The sequence below is a fragment of the Melospiza georgiana genome, chromosome 24, assembly GCF_028018845.1.
Source record: "Melospiza georgiana isolate bMelGeo1 chromosome 24, bMelGeo1.pri, whole genome shotgun sequence".
Classification (NCBI taxonomy): Eukaryota; Metazoa; Chordata; class Aves; order Passeriformes; family Passerellidae; genus Melospiza; species Melospiza georgiana.
The window spans coordinates 2,628,177-2,637,424 of record NC_080453.1 but is presented as its reverse complement, the minus strand read 5'-3'; positions in this window follow the sequence as shown (position 1 = coordinate 2,637,424).

The window sequence follows — 9,248 nt, the reverse complement described above, 5'->3', positions numbered from 1 at the left end:
CTGTTGTCTCCTGCTCCCTTCCCCTTGCTGTCAGCTCCTCAACTATTGGAAAAATACCTGAAAAAAGTAGTGGAGAGGTGTTTTCTCCTTTAGTTTGAAGTAAAGTGCTCTCATCGTGGCATCCCCAGCAAAATCCTGGGGCTGTTCCAAGCCCTTTGGGATTGTTGTGGCTCCGTAGTGTCACCTGGCTCCAGATGTGAGGGGCAGTGCCCACCTGGCCTTGCTCCCAGGATTCCTTCCCATGTCATGGGTAAGTTGGGGACGATCCAAACTCCTTCCAGGAGTGGAAGATGCAGATGCCTCACAGCCCAAATCATCTTCCCTGGGAAAAACACATGGTGAAGAAAATAATAAAAAACCTCCCCATCCCTCTTCCTCTTCTGTCATCATGGACCCTGCTTCTCCATTTTGGTGGAGTCCACCTCTGTGCAGCAGCCTGTTGCTCCAGGAGGTGACCCAACTAACCACTCTGACAAGCACCGCTGTGGAACAATGTCAGGTGTCCTGGGGGCATGGCCAGTGTCAGGGCCCCCAAGTACCAACAGACTTGCTGAAGTAACTTGGTGAGTAAGTGAGTGAGTGGTGGAATAAAACCATACTGGCTGCCTTTCCCTCCCTTAGAACTGGGGAATGAGCTATGAGGGAGCCCAGGTTAGGAGATGATACAGAGATGGTAATTTGGGGGAGCCGAATGTCAGAGGGAGAGAGTGAAGATGCAGTGGAGGAGAAGGCAGACTAAAAGAGCAGTTAGGTGGGGGTCCTCCCAAAGAAAGGGAGGTTACAGCCCTTTTGGAGCTGTAAACTCCAAAATTCTCTGGAAGTTTTGGGGGTGTTTGTGCAAAAATTACAAAAACTGGTATAATTTCTTTTATGTATATAAAAAAATTATTCTTGTTAAAATTTATTTCAAAATAGAACCTTGTATCTACTGTACTATACACAGGATATTGGAGTATTAGAAATTCTAAATACAGATATATATAGGGCTTAAAAAAGCAAATACAACTTTAATGTATATAAAATAAAAAATAAAGGGCTTTAAAATGGAAGAAAATATCTCTATGATGGCACTAGTAATATATCGAACTATTCAGTTTATCTCAGCGTAAAACAGTCAGGTCTTGGATGGGACTGAAATTGCTGCAGCAAACCGGTGTTAAGTATCAGTGATAAGTGCCAGTGGGAGTGGCTACAAAGGGAGGCCATTTTTCATGGGAAAAAGAAGCCATTTCCCCAGGGACTGGAAAGGTGGCTTTTTGGGCTCTAAGGACTTGCAGGGTCCTTGTTGCTGGCAGCTTTTCTTTTGGAGCAATCCAGCAAAGTTTGCAAATTTTTCGCCCGGCAGCTCACAGTCTGCAAGTGCAAGCAAACGCAAAGGGAGGCCATTTTCCATGCCAAAAAAGAGGTCATTTGCCCAGGGTCTCAGTATCAGATTAAATCATTTGGGGCTCTAAGGACTTGCAGTGTCCTAGTTGCTGGCTGCTTTAGTTTTGGAGAAATCCAGCAAAGTTTGCCAATTTTGAGCTTGGCACCGCCCTGTCGGCCAGGGTGAATGACCCCAAATGGAGTCCATTTTCCATGGGAAAAAGATGTCATTTCTCCAGGGTCTGGGTGTCAGTTGGAATGTGGCCATTTGGGTTCAAAAGCCTTGCAGGGTCCTAGTTGCTGGCAGGTTTAGTTCTTGACATATCTAGCAAAGTCTGTCAATTTTGATCTTGGCACTGCCGTGTTGGTCAGGGTGAGTGTCCACAAACGGAGGCCATTTTCCATGGGAAATAGAAGTAATTTCCCCAGGGTCTGGGTATCACTTCAGAGGTGGCCATTGGTCATCTCCTGTGTAGGATCAAAGTCCAGCCACCAGACACTTCTGGCAACATTCCAGGACTCCCGAGCCCCCCAAGGGTGGTCTCGGTCTCTCTGCACCTCAGTCCTGAGGTGCTGAGATCCCACATCTCCCCCTTCTGTTTGCACCAGGAAGACCTCTTTTGCTATCCGATTCATAGCGTGTTTTAAACATGCAAATATGCATGGGACGACAAGTATGAGGACTAGGAGAACTATTAAAACATAGAACCCTACTCTTAAAATTCCTCTCCAAATGGGAGAGATGTCAAAGAACTCTACCCTTAAAATTCCTCTCCAAATGGGAGAGATGTCAAAGAATTCTACCACACATTTTGCTTTGGCTGACTAATAGGTAAATTACCCCCATTGCTTACTGCAATGAATGAAAGAATGATGCACATAAGCATCATGAAACCCACAACTCTGCTTCTGCGTGGAATCATTGCTCTGCTTGTCATTCAAGACCCTAGAGAAAATTCCCCCAAAGTCTTTAGTTTCTTTTTATTTCTCTTCCGAGTTGTCTTGTGCCATCTGAGTCTCAACTCCTGTCTGAGTACTCGTCTCTTTGTTTCTCGGATCTTGTTTCTCGGATCCGTGTTTGCATGTTCTCGCACTCGAAATAGTTTCACGTGTCGTGCCGACACCCACGTCAGACCTCGCTCTGTGGAAACACAAGCGAAACCCTTGCCCCCCACTAGGTGGCGCTGTCACTGGCCTCCCCAGCTCAGATGACAGCATGAGCTCGACTGCCCCTCGTCCTGTCGACTGCCGTGTTCGTGATCTCGTTTGAGACCGTGTCTGCTTGGCTTTTAATTCAGCTGGAAATGGAGCTTGAACACCAGAACGTCTCCCTTGAAGGGAAGGGACTGGGACTCCGAGGGTTTCAACCAGAGGTACCAAGTCTGAAGAGGGTGTGGAGCCCCGGGACATAGGATCCCGAGCACGGCCCCTCCTTGCCCGAGACGTCACAGGGGATCGGATCCGCCCCCGCCCACGCTCTACTCTCTGCGCATGTGTGCTCTTCGAGCCGGTCCCTGTCTCTCCTGGGCTGACGTCACTCTCTCCCCCTTGTTCCACCTCTGAGGTCTCCTCCCTCGGTCTGCCCCTGACTCTGTCTCTGTGTCCATTCCTCTCGCCGGTGTGTACGGCCCTCCCCCCGCCGGCACCCGGGCCCGCCCCGCCCTGCAATTCGAGCCGAATTTGTCCGCGGGTTCTTGCGAGTTCTGCCCGCCGCGCGCGTCTCCGGGGCGGCCGCCACCCCCCGGCGCCGTGCTGACAAAAGCCGCACCGGGACATGTGTCTCCCGGTATCTCTTCACCCGCGCTCCCCGCCGGCTCCGCCGCTGCCGCACCGTGCCCCCGCGAGGAAGTGCCCCCCCCCGATCCCTTCTCTCCCTCCTTCACCCCCCCTTCCGATCCTGACTCCCCTTTACTCTCCAGAGTTTCAGGACGCTTTAGGAGTTTCCTGGGGTTTCTGGGTTTTGGGACCGGGGGCTTTAATATTTTTTCCTGCTCTTTCCTCGAGAGCCCTTTCCCCCTGGCTTCTTGAGGCCAGAGCTAATTTTTTTTTTTTTTTCTGGAGCCTTGGTCCCCATCCTTCTGTTGAGGGTGCCGCAACTTTTCGTTGCTCTCCCAGTCTTTTCGACTGAACCGATATGCCTTTTTAGCAGTACCCTTGCCGGCGAGAGCAGCTTTAATGCCGTCTCGTCTTTTTTGTCGTTAAGAAATATAAGTGCCTATTGATTTCCTGCCAAAACCCCACTTTGAATAGCAGGCATGTTTCGGCCAGTGGGTAATTAAGCCTTGCCCACAACAATAGCTGTTTTAATTCTTTCTTTGGGATCTCTTCTGTGTGTGCTTGAGCCACGCCTTGTAAGACGGACAAAATTTCCCGTTGTTGTTCTTGGGAGAGTGTGCAATTATGTTCTTATATTTTGACCTTCTCACCGAATCTGTCGTCAGAGCTGTCCGAAGGCTCCCGTCTCTGTCCAGCAGGTCACAGGAGGAGGATCCGGAGGCACCTTCCGGTTCCGATCCGGGCTGCTCTGCTACGAACTGTCTTCGGCAGAAGCTGAGAGATGTAATTCTCAGTGACTGCTGTTTTTTGCAGACTCTTCTGGCCTTTTTTTTTTTTTTTTCTTTTTTTTTTTCTTTTTTCTTCAGGCTTCTCTCCTCAGGAGCTATCAGTGCTCTCCTGGGAACTCGTCCTAGATTGGAGCTGACCTCTTTGCTTTTCAGCTCTTTAGCTTCAGCTCTTCAGGGCTGATCCCCCCCCGAAAGGGTTGGTGGGGAGTAGCCCACGCAGTGAACGCCACTTATCGATTTTCATGTTTCTCTTTCCGGCTGATTTAAGCTGATTTATGTCCGGAGATAGCTCAGGGATGCCACTTGCTCGGTTTCTCGGCTGTTTCAAAGACCTGGAAAGGCCCAGAGTGGCCTTGGGCAGCCCGGCGCTTCAAAGGACGAGGAGAGACTTCTGATCTTGTTTCGGTCTCGGTGTTTATTAATTGTTTATCTAAAAGATTTTCTTTCAGCCTGACAGAGGTCTGCACAGCAAGTCAGCCATGGGCACACTGAGAGCCCCCGGGGCGGTCACTTATCTTTATACCCGAAGTTACGTATACAATATTTATAATTTTTCCCCAATACCTTCTACCCTTATTAACCGGTGCACTTCTAGTAAAGACCAATCCCAAAGTGCCACCATCACCACAGAAGATGGAGGCCAAGAAGAAGAAGAAGAAGGACAGGACACGCCCCCCAATTCCTCCATCTTACTTCTCTAGACCCCCCTGTACAGAAATCCTAAACCCTGTGTTTTATACTCTAACTAACTTATCCCTTCACCATTCACCCAGTAAAATCCTCCCAGTCCTCATACAGGTGTCATCTCCTGTGTAGGATCAAAGTCCAGCCACCAGACACTTCTGGCAACATTCCAGGACTCCCGAGCCCCCCAAGGGTGGTCTCGGTCTCTCTGCACCTCAGTCCTGAGGTGCTGAGATCCCACATATTTTGCCCAGGATCTGGAGATCAAATGAAAGGCGGCCTTTGGGGATCTAAGGAATTGCAGGGTCCTATTTGCTGGCAGCTTTAGTTTTGGAGAAATCCAGCAAAGTTTGCCAATTTTGAGCTAAACACTGTCCCGGGACCCAGGGTCCAGTGGCGGAAAATGGAGGCCATTTTCTGTGGGAAAAAGAAGTCGTTCCCCAGGGCCTGGGTATCAGTTGAAAGGTGGCATTTGGGACCGCTAAGGAATTGCAGGGTCCTATTTGCTGGCTGCTTTAGTTTTGGAGAAACCCAGCAAAGTTTGCCAATCTCTATCATGGACTTCCATGTTAGTCAATGCAAGTAGCCCCAAATTGAGGCCATTTTCCTTTGGAAAAAGAAGTCATTTCCACAAGGGTCTGGGAATCACTTGAAAGCTGGCCATTGGGCTGCTAAATACTTGGAGGGTCCTAGTTGCTGGCAGCTTCAATTTTGCAGAAATCCAGCAAAGTTTGCCAATTTCACGCTTGGTACTGCCCTGTCGGAAAGGGCGAGTGGCCACAAACAGAGGCATTTTTCTGTGAGAAAGTAATTTCCCCAGGGTCTGGAAATCAGATGAAAGGTGGCTTTAAGGCTCTAAGGTCTTACAGGGTCCCAGGAGCTGACAGCTTTAGTTTTGGCGAAATACAGAAAATATTCCCGTTTTTTAGCATGGTACAGCCCTGTTGGACAGGGCGAGTGGCCGCAAACATAGGCAATTTTCCATGGGAAAAAAGGAGTCATTTCCCCAGAGTCTGGGAATCAGAAGAAAGGTGGCCTTGGGGTTCTAAGGACTTGCAGTGTCCTAGTTGCTGGCTGCTTTGAATTTGGAGAAATCCAGAAAACTTTCGCCCATTCCTACCTTGGCACTGCCCTGTCGGTAAGGGTGAGTTTCTGCAAACAGACTCCATTTTCCATGGGATACGAGTCCTCTCCCCAAGGTGCTGGTATCAGATGAATGGTGGCCGTGGGGCTCTAAGGGTGTTCAGGGTCCTAGTTGCTGGCAGCTTTAGTTTTGGAGAAATCCAGCAAAGAGTGCCCATTCCTAGCTTGGCACTGCCCTGTCGGGCAGGGCCTGTGGCAGCAAAAGGAGCCCACTTTCCCTAGGAGTAAGAAGTCATTGACCACCGTCCAGGTATAACATGAAAGGTGGCCTTTGAAGCTCTGTGGCCTTGCAAGGTCTTAGTTGCTGGCGGCTTTAATTTTGCAGAAATCCAGCAAAGTTTGCCAATTTTGAGCTTGGTAGCGCCCTGTCGGAAGGGGCGAGTGGCCGCAAACAGAGGTATTTCTCCATGAGAAAAAGAAGCCATCTCCCCAGGGTCTGGGAATGAGTTGAAAGGTGGCCTGTAAGGCTCTAAGGCAGCTCTAAGGCCTTAAAGGGTCCAGTTGCTGACAGTTTTAGTTTTGGAGAAATACAGGAAAGATTCCCATTTGGAGCATGGTAGAGCCCGGTTAGACAGGGCGAGTGGCCACAGAGGCAATTTTCCATGGGCAAAAAGGAGTCATTTCCACAGGGTCTGAGTATCAGTTGAAAGTTGGCCTGGGGCTCTAAGGACTTGCAGTGTCCTAGTTGCTGACTGCTTGAGTTTTGGAGAAATCCAGCAAAGTTTGCCAATTTCGCACTTGGTATTACCCTGTCGGAAGGGGCGAGTGGCCGCAAACAAAGGCATTTTTCCATGATAAAAAGAAGCCATTTCCCCAGGGTCTGAGTATCAGTTGAAAGGTGGCATTTGAGGCTTTAAGGACCTGCAGGGTCCTTGTTGCTGGCAGCTTTAATTTTTGAGAAATCCAGCCAAGTTTCCAATTTCTAACCTGGTGCCGCCCTGTTGGTCAGAGCGAGTGGCCTGCAACGGAGGCCATTTTCCGTGTGGAAAAGAAGTCCTTTCTTCAGGGTCTGGGTATCAGTTGAAAGGTCACTTTTGGGACTCTATAGCTTTGCAGGGTCCTAGTAACTGGCCAATTTAATTTTGTGGAAATATTTCCGGTTATATTTCTGTCTCTGCCAGACACGTGTAGGATGGTTCTGGGGCAGCCTGTGCTTCAAAGGACAAGACTGGACCCTTCAGTTATTTGGTCCTCGGACTTGTTTATTATTTCTTATCTGCAGAGTTTTTCTCTCTGCCCAGCCGGGATCCGACCAGCAAGGCAGCCAGAGGCACTCTGCTCACCCACGGGGCGGTCGTGTCTTTTTATAGTAAAAACTACGTACAACATATTTACCTTTTATCCCCAGTACGTTTCACCCTTTTTAGTAAGTGCACCTTCACCATGAACCAATCCAAAAGTGCCAACGTCACCACAGAAGATGGATGACAAGAAGAAGAAAGAAGAACCACGAGGCAGACCCTGATTCCTTCATCTTGTCTCCATTACCCCCCGGTACCAAAACCCTAAAATCTACATTTCACCCTATAAATATGCCATCCCTGCACCATTCAGACCCGAGTGATTCCCATGTCCCCACACACAGGTGGCACATCCCTAGAAGGGTCAAAGTCAAGCCACCAGGCACTTTTGGCAACATTCCAAGACCTCTGAGCCCTCCAAGGGTTCTCTCGGTAACACTGAACATCTGAAGTGATGTGCTGAGTTCCCACAGAAATCCAGAAAGTGTGCCCATTTAAACCTTGGCACTGCCCTGTAGGGGAGAACCTGTAATAACTAAGTGGACCCCACTTTCCATACAAATAAGAAGTCATTGCCCCAGTGTCTGGGTATCAGATGAAAGGTGGCCTTTGAGGCTCTGCAGCCTTGCGGGGTCCTAGTTGCTGGCTGCTTTAGTTTTGGTGAAATCCAGCAAAGTTTGCCAATTTTGCGCTTGGTACCGTCCAGTCGGAAGGGGTGAGTGGCCGCAAACAAAGGCATTTTTCCATGATAAAAAGAAGCCATTTCCCCAGGGTCTGAGTATCAATTGAAATGTGGCCTTTGAGGCACTAAGGACCTGCAGGGTCCTTGTTGCTGGCAGCTTTAATTTTGGAGAAATCCAGCCAAGTTTCCAATTTCTAACCTGGTGCCACCCTGTCGGCCAGAGTGAGTGGCCTGCAATGGAGGATATTTTCCATGTGGAAAAGAAGTCCTTTCTTCAGGATCTGCGTATCAGTTGAAAGGTCACTTCTGGGACTCTATAGCTTTGCAGGGTCCTAGTAACTGGCCAATTTAGTTTTGTAGAAATCCAGAAAGTGTGCCCATTTAAACCTTGGCACTGCCCTGTAGGGCAGGGCCTGTAATAACTAAACGGACCCTACTTTCCATGCAAATAAGAAGTCATTGCCCCAGTGTTTGGGTATCAGAAGAAAGGTGGCCTTTGAGGCTCTTGCAAGGTCCTAGTTGCTGGCGGCTTTAATTTTGGAGAAATCCAGTAAAGTTTGACCATTTCTACCTTGGCACCGTCCTCTTGGCAAGGGTGAGTTGCTGCAAACAGAGTCCATTTTCCATGGGATACGAGTCCTCTCTCCAGGGTCCTGGTATCAGATGAATGGTGGCCGTGGGGCTCTATCGCCTTGCAAGGTCCTAGTTACTGGCAGATTTAGTTTTGGAGAAATCCAGCAAGTTTTGCCAAATTCTAGCTTTGCACCACCCTGTTGGGCAGGGCCTGTGGCAGCAAAAGGAGCCCACTTTCCCTAGGAATAAGAAGTCATTTACCACCGTCCAGGTATAACATGAAAGGTGGCCTTTGAAGCTCTGCGGCCTTGCAAGGTCCTAGTTGCTGGTGGCTTTAGTTTTGGAGAAATCCCGTAAAGTTTGCCCATTTCTAACCTGGCGCCACCGTGTTGGTCTGTGCAAGATGGTGCAAACGGAGGCCATTTTCCATTGGGAAAAAAAGTCCTTTCCCCACGGTCTGGATATCAGTGTAATGGTGACGTTTGGGGCTGTAAGGACTTGCAGGGTCCAGCTGCTGGAAGCTTTAGTTTTGGTGAAATACAGAAAAGTTTGCCAGTTTCTAAACTGGCTCAGCCCTGTCGGCCAGGATAAGTGGCCTCAAACGGAGCCTATTCTCCATGGAAAAAAGAAGTCTTTTCCCCAGGGTCTGGGAATCAGTTGAAAGGTGACTTTTGGGGCTCTAAGGTCTTGCAAGCTCCTAGTTGCTGGCAGCTTTAGTTTTGGAAAACTCCAGTAAAGTTTGCCAATTTCTAGCCTGTCGCCGCCCTGTCGTTCTCTGTGAGATGCTGCAAATAAAAGCCATTTTTTGAGGGAAATAGACGTCATTTCCCCAGAGTATGGGTATCAGTTGACAGGTGACGTTTGAGGCTCTAAGGACTTGCAGGGTCCTAGTTGCTGGCAGATTTAGTTTTGGAGAAATCCAGCAAAGTTTGCCCATTTCTAGCCTGGCTCCACACTATTGGTAAGGGCGAGGTGCTGTAAATGGAGGCCATTTTC